Source organism: Lagopus muta, chromosome Z, assembly GCF_023343835.1.
Source record: "Lagopus muta isolate bLagMut1 chromosome Z, bLagMut1 primary, whole genome shotgun sequence".
NCBI lineage: Eukaryota > Metazoa > Chordata > Aves > Galliformes > Phasianidae > Lagopus > Lagopus muta.
In genome coordinates this window covers 68,699,503-68,718,522 of record NC_064472.1, presented here as the reverse complement: position 1 = coordinate 68,718,522, position 19,020 = coordinate 68,699,503, and the positions used below count along the sequence as shown (strand labels likewise).

The 19,020-nt window shown below is 39.8% G+C and overlaps 1 protein-coding gene across 8 annotated transcripts in view; it reads right to left on the bottom strand.

Annotated features, from left to right (window-relative positions):
- MOB3B (MOB kinase activator 3B) overlaps positions 1-19,020 on the bottom strand; it is an 87,475-nt gene that overhangs the window by 51,813 nt on the left and 16,642 nt on the right. The window contains exon 3 of one of the 8 annotated variants that reach the window (XM_048931213.1): positions 3,095-3,181. The exons of 5 other annotated variants lie outside the window; for them this stretch is intronic. The gene's annotated coding sequence lies outside the window, so the exon portion shown is untranslated. Of the gene's footprint in view, positions 1-3,094; positions 3,182-17,932; positions 18,036-18,382; positions 18,488-19,020 lie in introns of those variants that run through there. 2 more of the 8 variants (XM_048931216.1, XM_048931215.1) reach the window with 2 other exon arrangements.

The following is a 19,020-nucleotide window of genomic DNA, read 5'->3' as shown; positions in this document are numbered from 1 at the left end:
GTGTTTTACTCAGCAAGTGATGAGAGGTCTGTCATTCCATTCTGGATCACAAATTAAAACTTCGTAGTGATAGACTTTGAAAGGAAATATATTGCTTCAAAATCGTATGGCTTTATCAAAAGTAAACCCATCCGATCGCAACAAATGGTGAGCAAAACTTCAAGATTTTTAAAGCACTGACGATGGAATTTGGCATGCCTGCCATCATTTTAACTTTCATGACAGTTCTCATCTGTGGAGAGTGAGAAATGCTCACAGTTTCGTTACCTAAAGTGGTCTTGGGAGGGTTATTTCAGTGACTACATGCTGCGAATAATGCTGCTGTATTGGCTATAATGGATTATAGCTCCTTGAAATCGGCACAGTCGCACCACCTTTCCATGTAAAATTAAACTTGACTATTGATTACTTATTTGGCATTGTTTGTGTCTAACAGTCTTCATACCCCAGTAATGCCAGAAGGACTTATATTGACTGATGTCAGAGGCCACAGAAACTGGCTTCTGACACATGATAGATTCACTTCTGAATTGTAACACTAATTTACAGCTGTCCCTCTATGGGCAACTCAAGTGGGCAATTCCTTCAAATGATAAAGTGCGTTTCCAAAGTATACACAGAATACTCTTGTGAGAATATTCCATGGCCTGAATGATACAGTTTGGTGAACAGGTACACCAAATCAGCTCATAAACCAGTCCTGCCCACACAGATACCACCCACACAGACAGAAAAATAAGCAAAACATCACCACCACCCTGTCTGAGTCACTGTTGAGTTAAAAACCCAACATATAATTTCTTCATACAGTTTCTATTAAATCACAGGCATAAGAATGTTACATGACACTGTTTGCAATCACATGCTTTTCATCAGAGCACTCTAGTGAGCATAACACGAGCCTTAAGCAGAAAGGTAGCTCACACAATTCCTATTTTATTTGCCAAGGAAGTGAAGAAACATGACCTCCCCAGCATCAAAGACACAGTAAGCGTTCTATCCTACAAGACACTGTCTGAAAAATCAACTCTGAATCCTCATTTTCTTTTATATTTTCCATTCCAAAAATATAAGCTTTCATTCTGAGCACTTGTACGGTCTGATTCAAAGTCATCTGCAGCCTCTAGAAAAGCACATTTGATCCAAATCCCATTAAGTACCAACACTTTGTAGACTTCTCATATTTGGCTTCATACTTGACTATCAAATTTAATACAGTTTTAATACAAGGCACAATATTCTTTAAATAGAGGACCATACATACTATTCTTCCTTTTGAATATTCAAATACATACTTTCTCTACATTCAGTCTCCTGACTGAGAGCAACCATTATCCTACATTACAATCAGTTCTTGTAACACAGCAAAGTACAAAGAACAATTGAGTGAACAATGGCCTATCTAGAAATCTTAAAACACCTTTCCTATTTAGACAGCAAAAAACATCAAAATAAATAGGAATAATATCCCACATATCTTGCACAAGTTTGTGCAATTCAAGTTTAATCATAAGAAAAAAACTGCTGTACAATCATGCTGTGCAAATTTATGGTAGAAACTTCATACATTTCTTTATGGGGGGGCAACACAAACAAACAAACCAAACGATAAAACCACAGCAAGCAAAAGGACAACAACCCTTATTAACATGTAATATAGACTTGCATTATGGTTTTACCAGAGTTGAAAGAGAAAGGAAAATGGATCAAAGCAAGTTTGGGTTACTGAGGAAGTGTCTCGAAAAAGCACCATGTACAAACACAGGAACTAGGTTTTAAAAGTCATTGTATCCTTTTCTACATGTTATCCTATTCTCAACAATCTTCTAAGCTCATAAAAAGTGAGCTCCCATGGACGCTACATAGAAATGTATAAACAGTGACTTGGTTTTCCAGATGCTGGCCTGTATAGCTTCTCCATGATTTCTGCAGTGAATGTTTTCAGGAAGAATCAACATTATTAACAAAAAAAAAAAAAAGTCCTGCTTCAGCCTTTATCCATGGTTTCTATGTTACTTAGCTGAAAACTCAGAGCATTTTAATTAATGTGCAAAATAACAATAGCAAGTGGTAGCATTCAGTGAAAGGAAGCTAACTGATGCCTGAGGACAAGAATTTGCTATTTCTTGTGGTGGTAAAAATCCCAGCATCTCTAGAAAAATATGGAATTTGGCTTCAAGTCTTCTCACAGAAGGACTCTTGAGTTTCTTCAAGTTGCTCGCTTTTCTATAGAGCTACCAGTATTGCCTTACATTAATGCTTATATGATAACCATGAGAACAGTACAGCTTCAAGGTCCTCAGTGGAAAGCGCTGACTGTAAAGAAGTCTTCCCATAGTCAGAAACATTTCCCAAATATACAACAACATCCATTTTACAAGTAATAGCAAGCCTTTCTTTTGCTCGTGCATGAGAAAAAAAAAAAAAAAAGAAAAAGAGCAAGTGGTTTCCTGGGATTAATAAAAACCACAATGGTAAGAGATTGCAGAATATAGTACAAGCAGTATTTTAATAATCAAGGTGTCAATGTTCAGTGGAATAAAGGATTTTTACTCAATTCTTATTTGATTTGGAGCTGTAACTGCTTCCCCTTCTCCTACTGCCTTATTTCTAAGCTTAACACTTGAAGAAGGAAAGCAGAATATAATGGATAATTGTCTATAAAGCTGGGTCCCTTAAAATGAATGTATTCCTGTAATATTTGACAAACAGTAATTTCACTGGATCGGCTTCTGCTTAAAAACCTCTACATTAATGTCATTGCAATGCCTGACAAAAGAAACAGAATCATACTTCATGACTCTGCCAAACTACAGAGATTTTCATAGAGATTAAACTGGAAAACAATAAACAGGACTGAAGAAGTCCCTCCATTGTGTCTAAGGAGCAATGGCAGGGATGAGAGAGGATAAATCTTAGGCGTAAACTTCATTATAACAAATTAGGCATGCTTTTCACCATAGGAACAAACATTTCTGTATTAATGGAGGGCTCATTTCTCAATCAGTGTCATTCTAGAGGCTTTCAGAAGTGTAACAGGAATTAACATCTCATCAGAAGTTCTGGAGAGGTACTAGTATACCCTCCTACTTACTTGCTTATTGGAAGTCTATGTTGTAATAGCATCCATAGTAATCCAAACAGGAATATGTCCTTGCTATAGAAGACAACTTCATGTCAGCTGAAAAAAGGATTCCTCAGAATTACAAAGAGTAAAGAAATCACAAAATATTGATGGTTTAGTTTATACTGAAGTTCAGCCCTTACTCCTGCGTTGTTCAAGAACTTAAGGTTATTACCTTCTACAGACTGATGTTCATGCAAAAGTATGGCTGTAATTTCTTTCTGGAAAGTTCTGTTCCACTTCAACTCTTAGCCTTTCATGTTCCTGTCCTCTTACCATGTCCTCTGTGACATGTGGCCTAAGTGGATATAATCCCTTCAAAACCCATATAAGGCTGAGTACTAAACTAAATAATTAAGGAGACCATTGATTTTTCACCCCAGTACATTTCTTTGATCCCCTGCATTGGATACACAGCACAGGAAAGAGGACAGCATAAGCACTGTCTGTGGAGGGCAAAGGATAGGATGGGTGAAACATGGAGGAGTGCCTTTCTAGCCACAGTCACTGAATCACAGTGTTTGCCATTATTTCAGACCTTCCAAGTCCTTAAAGCAGGTTGGGAACTCCCTTTGGCTCATGCATCTACTGAGGCTGAATTCTGACAGAGTGACAGGATCATGCAGTGAAGTATGTTCAGTACTGACAATGCCTTTGAATGATGGTTGTTGGGTGTTTTTTTTTTTGGCTACCCAGCTCTTATAGTTCTCCTCTTGGTTCACAAACTTCAACTGGTCTGAGCTATAGCTAGCATGCTTACAAACACAGCCACAAAGCCACGCACTTTCTAAATACACCAACAGCTTTTGCTTTCAGTTGTCAATTCCTTGTGATCTGCTACTTCTTCCCACTATTAATAAAAAAAGCTTTTACAAATGCATGTGCATAGCTTGGCCAGCTGGTCTTGCAATCACTGCTCTTGCAAACACCACACTGGTGGACTGCATGGCTGGGCTGACCTACGCTCTGGTAGGAGTAGCAAAAAAACCAGCTCAAAAACCCTGCTTTGTCCAAAATCCTGCCGTCTCTGTGGATGGTGTTCCCACTGAAATTATTGTGACAGAGAACTGTTATTATCATTCATTCTTTTAAAAATATGAACAGGATGGTTAAATGGAGTAAATAAATTCTAACAGCTTACAGAAAACAGGGATACAAACTAAACTACACAATGATTCTCCCTAACATGCATTTTTCTCTTCCAGTTCATTTCATTTCTACCTTCAATAGAAGTAAAATTTTACTTTTATCCTCTGAATACACTCCTTTGAAAAGAGAGTAAGAATGAGTTAAACTGTGGTTACAGTTCATAAATCTCTTTGTTCTATTCAGCTTAACTCGCTCCTCAATCTGCATTCTGCCTTTCAAAAGTGCTGGAATAACTGAGTAGATGGCACTAAAATCCAGTTTCCTTCTCACCCCCACACACCAAGAACATTCACACAATTCTCAAGGACAAAATCCAAAAGCTGAGATTTAACATGAATCCTAGGAAGTCTGTTTTTAGAATGACCACGACAGGTCTCGTGAGTGGTAAGAAATAACAAAACATACGTACACAAAATTGCTCCAGTGGTCTCAGATCTAAACTCAGGGCCTTACTTTTCTACGTGTACAGACACACTGGAGGGCAGGTCTCTGTACACAGCAGTACAGTAGCTTTTTTGCTAAAAGTCAGCATTTTATCCTCCGAAACTTCAAGTTCCCTACCCTGCAAACAGTGGCCAAGGTCTTCATTTTTAGACTAAGCCTTAGTTTTAGGAAACCACATATGTGTTCAAGAACATCTAAATCATACATTCCATCATACAGTATCATTTTGATTCAAACTACTCATTTTTACATCAAGAAACAGAGCTACAAAGGCAGTCATGCTACATACACTATGCTGGCAAACATAAATAACTAAGACTGCTCAGAAAACCACATCTACTCAGAAAACCAGATATAGAAAGGTTAGCCTAAATCTGGCTTCTGCTGCCAAATCTCAAGCTGGCTGTCCCAGGGAGAAAAGAGGAGAAGCAGGTTGGTGACAGAGAGCCTCAGTTCTAAGTAGCTCCAGGTTTCAGAGCAAAAGACCTGCAGGGAGTCTACAGCATCATCAGGTGGTGTTCTGCACCCTTCATTACAAACAGTTCTCAACATGGCATAGTGATTTTGCATTACAAAGAATTACCCTTAGCTCAACGTTACTGAGAGACAAGATCAACCCAAAATCATGTAGCAGTTGAGGTTATGCCTGTCCCAGGTAGCCCCTCGATTTGACCTCTGGTGACTCATATCTGAGTGGGACTGTTATGGGCCCTACAGCAGGAAGACAGTGAAGGCTAAGGGTCTGGTGGTTCTGCGACTTGGCAAAACATACTGCATTTCAACACACTCAGTCACAAGGCATAGCCTTTGTAGTTGTAGCAGTCTGGTTGTGTGTCCTCTACCTCCAAAATTCAAAGAAATAGATCAGTCAGTGCTGATTTATGAGTTGTTCTGAACTTGTAGGACTAAATTGGCTTGAAGGCTGAAGAGATTTCTGTCCAGAGAACAGTTCTGACTACCACCCTGTAATTTTACCATGTTTGACCTTATCATCTGGTCAAAATGACCTACTATTTTGTGCAGGGCAGGAAATGCTGGATCTGTTAAACACACGCATTCCCATAAACCAGACTAGAAACAGAATACCTGGGGTGAAGTACTCATCCACACTACAAAGCTCTAAATAAGCAGCTTGTAACTTGTACCAAAAAACAAAACAAACAAAACAAAATGTGCTTTCTTTACCACCTATGAGATCAGAAATACAAGTAAGTAAATGCACTCAGAGACATGATCTAAACAACACATGCTATTGGAAAGAACACTGTGATAACAATCACCTCTCCTAAGGACAGCTTGCTCCTCTCCAGTTTACAAGAATACAGCTGATAATCACAGATTGTTCATGCAGACAGAAAAAATATCCTTCAATACAGTTTAGTAGCAAAAACCAAACTCCAAGAACTATGAGACAAAACAACAGAACAGTAACACCAGAGGAACCCTGCACTAGGAGTAGGTTGTAGGAACAGCTATGGAATTGCACTCTTCTCCACACACACCCAAGGAGTTTACAATGCAATTTTCCAGCAAACTAAACAGTTTAAGATTTCAAAGCCTCTTCTCTGCCACTACATACTGCTCAATCTGTATTGTTCTCAAAAAGCCACTCAACACAGCAAACAAAACTTCCACTCACCAGCTGATCTGGAAAGCAGGTTTGGGCGGATTTTTAATTATCCCCCATGTTAAACAGAATATGCAGAAGCAGAGTATTTAATCATTCTTTACAGTCCTTAGAGACTTTCAGGAACCAAAATAAGACTCACAACTAATTCACAACTTTACAACTTAGCAACTGTACAAGAGATACAGCTTTCCAGAAGCCAAAATATGTCTTGCAATTTCTTAATAATTTTACAAAGAAAAAGAACAAAAAGGGAAAACTAAGAAAACAGAGGAGAAAAAAAGCGTCAGAAAAACAAGACAGGAAAAAAGATTGATCACCAGTCTGTTTTGGGCATCTGTTTCGAGGAGTTCTACTCTCAGCCTGCAGCACTGGAGAAGGGGTAGGGGTGTTAATGCACTCATGCAGAAGTCATAGTCTCAAACCAGCAAATGGCAACAGTGACCACCAAGATGATGAAGATGATGACAGTGACTCAGGGTCCTTTTCAGGCATACTTTTTAGCCTGTGAGGCTTACAGATGCACTGTCTCAAGCCTGTAAACAAGCGAGTTCACTATAACAAGTTTGTCAAAACCAAGTTCGTAGAGAAAAATTTGTCAGTAAAGCAAGTCTACTGTGTTGGGAGGAGAGGATATCGTATCTGCTGATATCAGTCTTTGACTGGCTATCACAGCAGCACACCTTGCACTGCAAGCGTTTGAGACATACTAAGCACATCCTAGAAAGACAGAAAGTGTTTTTGTTGGCCTTTTACAACCACAAAAGCACTCACTCTGAGACCCATAGGATTAGGCCCTCCACAAGTATATTAGGAAGGAAACTTTCTTCACTATAAGATTTGTCTTCTCAAGCCAATCTCATCACTTTACACTACAGAAGGAAGGGAACAAAAATGATTGACTTAATAGCAAGTAAAAGTGATCAGCAGGGGAGCGTTAAGATGGATTCTTTTCTGACCATTAAAACAAGCAGTTACCCTGAAACAAAATAATTGATTATTCACTATGCTCTGTGACCAGAGCAGACAGCAAGTAGGGAAAGCACAGCCAGTGGTCACGGGAAGACAGTGCTTGAAGGACCCTGGTCTGAATGGCAGTCCTTCCCCACGGCTTGGCAAAGCTTAGTTTATCTCTAACTAAAAACCAATTGCTGATGTGATTAAAAATTCACTATAAAGCTGGCTCAGTTTTAAAGTGGGAGATGTCAAAGCATCTAAGATTCATCCTACAGATCTACTTTATGTGGCATGTTTCCCACACCATAATTTCAGTACCTTCCACAAAATTTCTGACCAAGAAAAAAGCTTCACATGTACATTTATAAGCAGTACACGCTGTCATTCAAAAGCAAGTCTCCATCTGTCTTGGGCCCCAATCACAGCAACATCATTAGGAACATTGATTTGCTGGTATAATTCTAAAATTTTTGTAGGGAGGTTCTGTGGTCGTGTTTCTTAACCCACAGAACTTTAAGATGCCTTTCTACCATAAAGCAAATGGAGCTTTATGAGCTCAGAAGGAGCTGCTGTAAGGGAAAAGTGTCACTTAAATGCCTAAGAGAAAATAGATGCCAGGGATCCTATATTACAGGATATGCTGTCCTGCCAAACATACATCCAAACCAATGAATGGTTACAGTGGTCATAGTAGTGGAGGAATTCACACCACCTCTAGTAAAGCAGTGAGCGTACACGTACAACACGCACACCTGTAGCAGTTTCATTCCTTCTAAACAAGATTTCATAGGATTCACACACACATGGAGACATTCAAGCTCAGCATGGACAGCACTCTGAGCTGTAGATAACCCTTTTTACTGTAGTAGTTAGATTAGACGACCATTTAGGTTCCTTTTCAACTTGATTGTATGAATCTGTATAACCCTTAAGACGTCAGAGGCTGGTGCAAAGTAATTGCACCAACACAATCTCGGCAGATCTCTGCAGAGAAAAAGAAACAAAAACAGTCCCTGTGAGATCAGAGCACCAAAATACGAAAAATACTAAAAAGCCAGCTCTAATCATATATCTGCTTTATTCTGTTAACAGCTCACTTCCAATCTGGATATAAGGCACTTCATTATCCACTGATATTCAGCAGCTGGAAAACTAATTTAGAACTATTCCCTGCCAACATCTTGGGAAGATTGCAGATAAAATTTTTGCAAATAATTTGGAGAACGTTATATAAAACTTAAGTTGTACGTCCAAGTTAAATGCAATTAACTGAAGGAAAACAGCACCAGAGAAAATTCTTCTGAAAGATGATTCAGTGCCTGGTCTTTAAAGGCTGATTAGTATCTGAGGTTTCTACTCCACCACAGCCCTCCCGTCACTTTAGTGCAGTCTTCCAGATAGGAAGCACTTGAAACAGCAGCATGCTTTTCATCTATTCATCCAGACCGTGACCTCATTGTCACATCCTGGCTCACGCCACAGTATAAACTCTGCTGCATTGCTGAATGTGCCCATGTCCAGGTTCTGCATTTCCCTCTTTCATCCACTTCCTGCCATACACACACATCCTGCAACACCCAGAAGATAATGGTACTGAAATCTTTTACCAGTAGTTATTTAGCTAGTTATGTGGGTTTATTATATTTAACATTTTAATTGATTCATTAAAATTTTACAGTGTCTTTAGCATTCCTGTGAATACTGCTTATGTTCACAGAAATTTTAGTACCAATAATTTATTTCTAAATTGGCAGTAAGCCAAAACAAATTTAGACTGACTGCTCTGCTTTCATCATTATGGTTGCTACATACATAAATGGTTAGGAAACTGGATTGCTACCTTGCTATTCTTCATCCCATTTCAGTCACATCTCTTGCCATCCACACATTCCATACATGATGGCTTAGATCCCATCACAAATTATTTGAGTAAACCCAGCTGTATCACACACAGTATCTGCTATTAGGTAGGAAGATGCCACCATGATTTTTAAGATAGTAATCACCACAGATCCCAAGAGTAATCTGCAATAATAATATCTCTGCTCTCTGAACAGTATGCCAACCAAGTGTCTGACCAAGACTGAACACCTGACGTACCACAGCTGGAACAGAAGCCCAAGCTGCCCTTGGTAAAATGTGTGAGAATTCAGGATGGCAAACTACACAACCAAATTCTGAGCAAACGGTGTTTTTTTAAGAGAGCTAGTATCCTGGAGACTACTGCTGAGACTCCAGTAAGACTTAATATCTAGGCTACAGATATTTCTTCAGGAACCACTGATAATACCTAAAAATTATCAAGAGGAAAACCACTGGGAGCCTATCTGCAGAGGCTGCAATGACACTGACTTAGTAGTTAACAGACAGCTTCTCTCGTGCTGCTGCACAGTCTGAAAACTCACATTTCAGCAATGTTGTGAAAACAAGCAAATATTCAGAAATGCTTTCCTCTCTTTTGTTTTCTATGTTAGGAATTTCTTCCTCTTCTATTCCTCTCTTCGTTCCAAAGTATTCATTCCATTCTCCTTGTGCATTTTTTTCCTTCTTTCCTTCTCCACTCCTTTACTAAGTGTTTCTTGCAGTCATATTCAGCACTATAAGAAAAGCACACGCTTTGGCTCAGGTATCAGCTAAAAAGCAATTGAGAAGGCTGACAGGAGGCATGAAAACAAAGGCTGCTGGTTACATCCTTCTTTGTCCCTACTAAGCTTCTAGACTACAGAAAACAATCAGGCAGATATATGAAGAAAGTGTGAAGTACCTACAGTGACTGCTTTTGGTAACATCACATTCAGACAAGTTTAAGTATTACCTTATTGCTTGTATGTGGGAGGACATACAATTAAAGAAGCACTCTTCTTTCACACTTCCTGTTTTAAGAATGGGATAACACACCACAAATTCTACAGCCTGAATGACTAGAATCTGCCACCCAATCCTTCACATGTTTGTTCTAAACAAACCAGATGAGCTCCATTTATGTTAGAGCCAGACTGATGAGACACTACTCTGTGATTTGTTCTTTAGCAAACGCACTGAGGATGGCATGAAAAGTGTGGTATAAGTAATACATAAATGTAGAGAACATGGCCACTATAAAGAAACATGACAAAAGGAGAAAACCTAAGTTTTGAGTACATTGGTTATAATTAAAATGGAATAATCTGCCTCTGCCAGGAAACAAGGATTTTCCAAATTGTGGTATGCATCATCAGTCTTCAGTTTCTTTCAAATCCAACTTCTTTTCTAGAACAAATACGAACCCCAGTAGTATATGCTCCAGTACTTAGTGAAAGAAAGAAATTGAGCCAAAACAACATGCAAAACTGAAATATTCTGAAAACTAAAAAGTAGCTAATTTGCAAAACATACATTCAAATTCAAATACATTTTTGATCACTGGATTACACAGAGTTAAAATCAAGCTCACAACAATAAAATGGCCATACTGGTATATTACAACACAAGATGACAGGTAACTCTAAGATGCCCATCATGACCTCTTTAAAGGCATGAGGATTACCTTATCATAAGCATATTGATAAATTATGAGAATACATTGTGAAAGCCCTTGCAATCTCTAATATTAAAAATCCAGTGTAATTTATTGAAGCAGATAACATCTACAGAGTTGCAGATGTAATGTAATATGCAGCTGCTCTGAGCTACAGAGATGTAAACAGGTTCCCTTTATGTTCTATAGATTTTCATTAAAACTTGCACACTTGATGTAACCACAAGCTTCTCACAAGAGACATCTCTGGAGGTGTAACAGAACTCATGATTTCTATTATGCAGCTAGCTATCCAATGCATTTAAGACAAATGAAACAATACCTCACAGAACTTCACGTAACAGTTGTCACCTGTGGAAGGCTGGACACATAAAACTTTTGCTTGTTGACAACACTCCCTGGATAACCTGACTTATTTCATTGCCCTGCAGAGATACTGTATCCAGACTGTGAAATGGCATACTCCACTCCTGAACTTCACCTCACACAAAAGAGATTTCATCACATGGATGCTAAAAGGTAGGGGATAGCCTTATATACTCGCTTCTGATCTGCCACATTCCTCTATCATTGGGACAGGGATTAATTGTAGAGCTCCTTCCAGCATCAAACATATGTTATGGAACAGCTTCAGGCAAAAAAAAAAAAATATGCAGGAAACATTACATCAAGCATTATACTTCTTGTCAGCTTAGGACTTGAGAAAGCTTTTGTTTCAAAAGCATGATCAGATAAACACAGTCAGATGGCTCAGTACCACACCAGCATCCCCAGCTGGGAGAGGTTCCAAGGGTGCAGAGAGCCTGGGCAGCTGCACTGCTTGGCCAAACTTGGTGAGAGTCTCCACAGGCAAGTGTGAAGGGACAATGGGATGAACCACGAAAAGGGGACATCTGTGGAGAACACAACGGAGACACTGTTTGTTTGGAGAAACCAAAACAGCTCCTACTGTCATCATACTCTGCCTTGAGCTGAAACACCAGCACACGTGTGGAAGATCTTCAGGATTAAACCTCCAGTAAACAGACTCATCTTCACATAAGCTATTTTTGCTGTAAGCAGAGCATAAGAACTGAAGCATGCATTGCTTCCCTAGGATGGATGCAAAAAGTAGTGCAGAATAGCACAAAACTGTCCTGGAAAGGCTCATATTTATCTCACAACCAAATTAACACCTTACTTTCAGTAAAGCAGCAACCATTCTGTGAGTAAACACATTTCCACTCAAGTCTGAATTTCACATCCAGCTTCTATGCCAGTTTTTGCAGACTGAGTATCAGGCCTTCTTTGCTGTCATACTCATGCATTCACTGATGTTTACAGACATTAATTCCTGCCAGCAGTGCAATACATTATTCCAGAGGAATGCTAAGATGACAGTCCTGTAAAAGATAAGTGGTAACAGTCACTTTTTACTATTTCTACTATGGGGAGAACGTGCCTTCAAAATGCTGTATACCTTTCACAAAATACAATGCCATGTTAGGGATCTCCTACTGGCAGTGTATTCTGAGCCTATTCTTCATGAGGATTTAACATTTCAGAAACATACTTGAAATTACTCCTTTCCACAAACTGCATTAAACTGGACACTAATAATAGTTTCACTTTCTTTCTACCCAACATAGAGGGCAAAAAAGAGCAGTCTGAGACAACATGAGAAACCATGGCAAAAAATACACTTGTAATGGATCTGGTTTTTTTATTCCCTTCCAGTGCATTTGGACATAATTTTTGGGAACTTCAGTGTTCTAAAAGTGCTTGAAAAACAGTTTTTGCAACAGATAAGGTACACCAGACCATTATATTTTTGCTTTCATTAGCTTAACTAGGGAAACAAGACCAACCTAAAAGACACTTACATTCTATCACTATGAACAGCATAAATGGTGTTGAATTTAGTACTAATGTCTCACAGCATTACTGCAACAATATAAACACAGTGACCAGGATATAATTGAGCCATGGAATTTACAAATGATGGAACAATGTGAACAAGACAATAATAGAGATAATAGAGTACCTATCAGCTTAATTTAATGCATTACTGAGCACAGGCCTATATTAAGGGCAACTAAAGGCCCAGCCTCAGAAACCTAATTGTAACAACTCAGCAATTCCACCTTTCTGGACCAAGCATCAGATTACATGGCACAACAAACAATCACAAACACTAAATAAGGATATGAATAAAAATCCCTGATAAGCAACTCAAGCAATTCTCAGTTATATATTAGCAGCTATCCAGTAGGGACAGGGAGGTGATTGTCCCCCTCTACTCTGCTCTTGGGAGGCCCCATCTGAAGCACTGTGTCCAGGTCTAGGTTCCCCAATACAAGAAATACAGAGAGCTGTTGGAGAGGGTCCAGAGGAGAGCCACAAAGATGATCAGGGTGCTGCAGCACCTCCCATATGAAGACGGGCTGAGGGAGCTGGGCTTGTTCAGCCTGGAGGAAAGGAGGCTGCAGGGTGACCTCCTTGCAGCCTTTCAGTACCTAAAGGGAGCCTACTAACAGGAGGGGAGTCAACTCTTTGAAAGGGCTGATAACTGCAGCACAAGGGGAAATGGTTTTAAGTTGAGGGAGGGAAGGTTTAGGTTGGATGTCAGGGGGAAGTTCTTTCCTATGAGAGTAATGAGGTGCTGGCACAGGCTGCCCAGAGAGGCTGTGGATGCCCCATTCCTGGAGGTGTTCAAGGCCAGGTTGGATGGGGCCCTGGGCAGCCTGGTCTAGTGTTAAATGGGGAGGTTGTTGGCCCTGCATGTGGCAGGGGGGTTGGAGATTCATGATCCTTGAGGTCCCTTCCAACCCAGGTCATTCTGTGAGTGTGTGATTCTGATTCTATAAGCCTATGCCTTTCAACTGCCTAAAACATGACTACACTGTGACAGTGATTAGGACTGAATAAATTCAGACTGTACTATTTACAAAGGCATCACAATATTATCCAGAGAGAAGAGCACAGCCTAATCTGCTATGCCCTGCTTCTGTCAATGCTTCACTGCTGTAGACCCAGCACCAGGAACCATGGTGGCTATATTGCTAACATCCCAGCCCAAAATGGAGCTACACCACCTTCCTTGCAGCACTGCAGCTTGGGAATACTTCTGCTAAGCAGGCTGTTCCAGCAGCACCCTTAGGCTCATCAGCATCCCCTCTGTGAAGAACATTGGTGAGCCCAGCTTGGATAAAGTAGCCCAAAAGGGGACAGCTGCCACTGCCACAACAAAAGGCTTTAACTTTCAGAATACACATGCCATTGCAAAGTGCATGAAGTAAAGAAATTTATTTCTTCTGGAATGCATTGTATGGAAGTGGAAAGTCACAAATTGGTGGCAGTTTCCACTCACAGCATGGGATTCACCTGCTCAAATGCAGGTATTTCTGGCATAGACATAAGACACATTGGTTCTCGTCTAAATTTCCATCACAGTTAATAGTGCAAAACTACTGCTTACAAAACTTATTTCACACTGGACAACTAAACTCCAACAGCTGCATCAAACCAAAAACTGTTCACCTGCTTCCCTTGATAGTAAAGGTATCCCATTCCAATCAGCTCAGATGTGTAAGTCTTACAGCGTGAACTGGAAGCTGCAGATTCCATCTTTTCCTCCCTTCACACCCTCATCCTTCTGCCCATTCCCTTTCTTAAGTCAAGCAGAATGACACTTATAAGTAATATAAAGTTACGTTCATATACCTACATATTGTGTTATTCTCTGAGACAAGGTATTTTTAGAAATGAACAATTACTGTTAGCTCTTTAAGAAAATGAATGAGTAATGTTTATCCGTCCATTTTCAATACAAACAGTGAAGAAGTGACTCCCAAAGCAGATGATAATGCTGTAACAGACTATGAGACACAAGATTCCCATTCCATAATGGGTTTGTGCATAAGGTTTTGGTAGTGGGGGCTGCAGAGGGGAGGCCTCTGTGAGCAGAGCCCAGCACTGCCCTGTACCAGGGCTGAGCAGCTCCAGCCTGCTGCCTTTTATTGTATTTTCCTACTCTCTTCTGATAGGGGGACTGAGTGAGCAGCATGATGGAGCTGTGCTACCTACCAATTTGCAATCACCACACGTTCTCATATGACAATCTACAGATAAAGAAAAAGAAAACCAGGCACGACTGAATCTAACCCAGGATCGTCAGGCAAACTGCAAAGACACTTAAGGTTACTCTTTCCAGACCTAAATCTAAGTGCTCAGAAGTGGAAACAAGTTAACCACTAACACTTCAAGAAGAAAATCTTCACAGACTTCCCTGAAGCAACTTTGGCAAAGGTTTAACACCTCAAATTTCATAGTGAACTTGCTGATAAGAACAAAGTAGCAACTTTTAAGCATCATTTTCAGCATCACTGAACCATTTGTCCACCCTGAAAACATAAGACAACGGTGTATATTCCTTTCCTCCTCTGTGGTGAATCTCATGTAGCTATTTTTGATCTTAGCTACCTAAGGCAAATGGCTGCTACTCACAAGTGTTTTCCCACATACTTCCATTCCCCCCTATAAATCCAGTTTCCTTCCAGCTACCTGTTTTTGACTGTAATAAATGGGTTTCTGTGAAGATTAGGACACGTCCTTAAAAAGCCATTGTCAGCTGAACTCAGACTGCCAGAGCCAAATCCACTGTCCACGTGCATTCCGTATTACTGCGAGAAGCCTTCCACTATAACATAAACGAGCCCATTAGAGACCTACTCTCTATTAGAAGACATCAAGCTATGATCATCGTTTAATCCAGTTCATTTCCTAGAAGAGAACAGCTAACACCTGACTCAGGAAAACATAAGCTGTATTGGTGGTGACTGGCACAGCTCTCTTTCTTTATATAATGGGGTTAGTTTTGTAGCCATGGCAGCTTACAGAGTGATGCAGAAGATAATCCTGCTACCTCATGAATAGATGTTCTCTTTTCCAGGTACCCTCATTCACCACTGCATGTGGATTACACAGGCTGCCACAATGGAAAGTAGCTCTGAGAACTTTGGAAAGCAGTTCTGCAGCAAACCCAGGTGTCTGAGTGCACAGAACAGCTTACACAAGCACCTCCTTGCTCATGCACCAGTTTTTTACCAATAACAGCTGAGCCTTTAGTAACATTATTTGTACTTCTGCATTAAAAAAGATGAGCTGGCACTTGCATTTGGATTAATGTATTTTGTAAAGCGGTGCACTGAAGAACTTATGACTGACTAATGGAAAAAGCAGAAGTAAAGCTGTGCTTCCTCCAAAACCCTTAGAAAGAAAGAGAAAAAAGCTGCCTAGATACACACTCCCGAAGGAATGCAAAATTCCCAAGGATTTTGCATGTGAGGATTTATTCTTGCAAATTTCTCTGCCATTAGGACAAAAAGCAAATTAAACTGTGCTGTGCACAATGGAGATCAGTCATATTTTTTAGCAGTTCTTTCTATTAGTCATCCTCCATCACTACAGAGAAGATTTCAATAGGAATCTTTTCAGCCCAAGGAGTTCTATTTCTACTTCTCTTTTATTTATTTATTTTTTGTTACATTCCAAGAGAAGGTCTCCTAAAGTTCATGTCAAATGAAGAGTTTCCTTCAGGGTTTACAGTTGAATTCCAACAGTATTTTACATGTTTTAGAACCTCTTTATCCTATATCCACTGGAGGCTCACAACCACTGTAATCAGCCACATCTCATTACACTGCAGAAACCAGTAAAATGCTAGCACCAAGCACTGAAAAAGGCCAGTAGATTAGAAGCCAACACCTGCAAGCAAAATGAACTCTATGACCCCAAGAGGAGTCCTCCCCTTCTTATACTGCAAGAAAAACCATTAATGGAGTGAAGTTGTGTTTGATACTTCTTATAAGTTCACAATAACCACAAAGAAAACAAATTATAAATTTATGTTAGTATAAAATTCCTGGTTTTCAGATGGCCTTCAATAGTACACCTGTAGAAACTGCAACAATCTGCATTGGAATACATGAAAACACAGTGGGTAATCCTGCTCCAAGGACAGCTACCTATCCACCAGTGCATAAAAACAGACTTTTGTAAGCACACATCATTTTACAAGGCATCAGAAAACACTGTCTTAAAGAACTTCAACTAATCTAATATGTAGTAACCAGTTGTTTGTTTAAGGTAAGCTCTGATGTGAGATGTAACCACAAAATTCTTATCACAACCAATTCCAGAGTCCTTTGTGAAGCCTGTTTCAAGGACTTTGAGAGCAGTAGATGAAAGAAAAGAGCCATGAGAATCAGTAAACAAATAGCCCAAGGTCACACTGCAGGCCAACAGCAGTACGAAGTACAAGACCATAGCTGCCTCATTCACAGGGTAGCCATCTGCTCATAAAGCAGACTCCAAACACATTCCTGAAGCAGACTTTGGCACCTCTATTTAACTTGGTTCCAATCTGTTTAATGAAAAAGTGTTAAGTCTCATTTTCTATTGGATAATAACGGAGCCCTCTGGATCTAGCCAAATCACACTGAAAATGCATAAGTTTGTACTTGAAAGAAAAATGTGTAGTACAAACTTGTCATTTTCTTATCCCTCAGGAAGTTTTGCCTCTAACTTGCTATGAAATTGCACTTCTCTTAAAGTCTCAATGTCATTTAACTAGAAGAGACATGGACCATAGTTTCAGCATCTTCTCTCCCTTATCTGTGCCTCCTTCCAACCCAGCACACACCTCTCTCCATTAGCCGTGACTGACAGAACATAACAAGACTACTCACTCACCCAAAGGCACCTAGAGTAAAGGCCTCTCTACACATTTGAACTTATCTAGATGGTTCTCCAATTGATGTTAGTTTTGTATTCTACCACAGTGAATTGTTTTCTTGTACAGTGTTTCTCTGGATCAGGTTAAAAAAAAAAAGAAGAAAACACATCTCTTTCAAGCTGAATTACTCCACTGAACAAAGAAATTAGCTCTCTACTTGATAATGTCATATCTGAAGCTTACAATCACAACAAAAATAAGAGAAAAATAATTTAGTTCAGGAACCTACATTGTTCATGGCCCCATGATGAAAACCACTTACTGTTATTTACAAAGATATACATTACAATAATATGTATTACTTATCAAGATATTCCTTATCGGAAATTATACTCTTACCTTTGATACTCCCTGTTCAAAACCCAAAGGCCTATGCACATATCCCATCCCAACTCTCTTTACAGGGGTGCAAAATTAGTTCTTCCACCCAAATTCTATGCAGAATAAAGCGGTGCAGCGCTGAGCACACAGTGATGGGAGTTCCTCTCTCTACTTACCCAAAGCTGGGAGAGGACAGGTGCATCATGTAATTATTATTTGCTTGGCAGCTAACCACAACTGTCAACACCCTTCCTGTGGAGCACTTCAAATGAACTTCAAAAAGAGCTCTCACCAAGTTAATGAATGGACTGAAATAACATCTCTATAAAGTACAGGAAGCCCAAAACAAGAAGATGAGATGCATATGAAAAAAAAAAAAAAAAAAGGTAATACTGCAGTAGCATTATCTCTCTGCTTAGCAGAATATTCTTTAACATCAAATAGGAAAGGATGGGAGGAAAACTTTACCTCTTTCAGTACCACAGAAATTTGATATAGGTTTCCCCAAAAGTTACTTTTCTTTGTGACCTCACCAAGACAGAAAATGAAACTAGAGTCCTGCAAGTGTTTGCTGTCCTCTGACGCAGGGAGAGGAGGGCTCAACTCCGCTTACAAGTGAAGGACTTGGAACCAGCTGCAATGGTCAGACTGGTCAGACCAGCCCACAGCTGTCCTGGTTGCATGGCAACAAAATGCTGGTCAAAAAGAAGGGCCGTTTCTGGCACCCTCAGTGGAGTAAGAAGTCAGTAAAGGAGAGAAGAGGTAAAAACAGACTGCTCTCTCCCTGCAAACAACTCACTGGTTGAGCTGTCCTCTCGCAAAATTTGTCCTCCAAATTCAGCTTCACTCTGAAGAGTGATCTGGGAGGGAAACAAAGATCCACACAGACGCTACACAAGCAAATGACCTATCTGTAGTGTAAAGTGTAACTACTGTGTTTACTTCAGGGTCAACCCACCATGAAATTAGCACCTACCTTGCTCTCGTTATGAAAATACTTCAGCTGTCTTGAGGAATACTGCAAACAGTAGAAGCTAAAGACTGCTCTGAGCTCAGACAGATGTTAAAAAGGCCAAAACATCTACTTCACAAAATCAGTTACATTC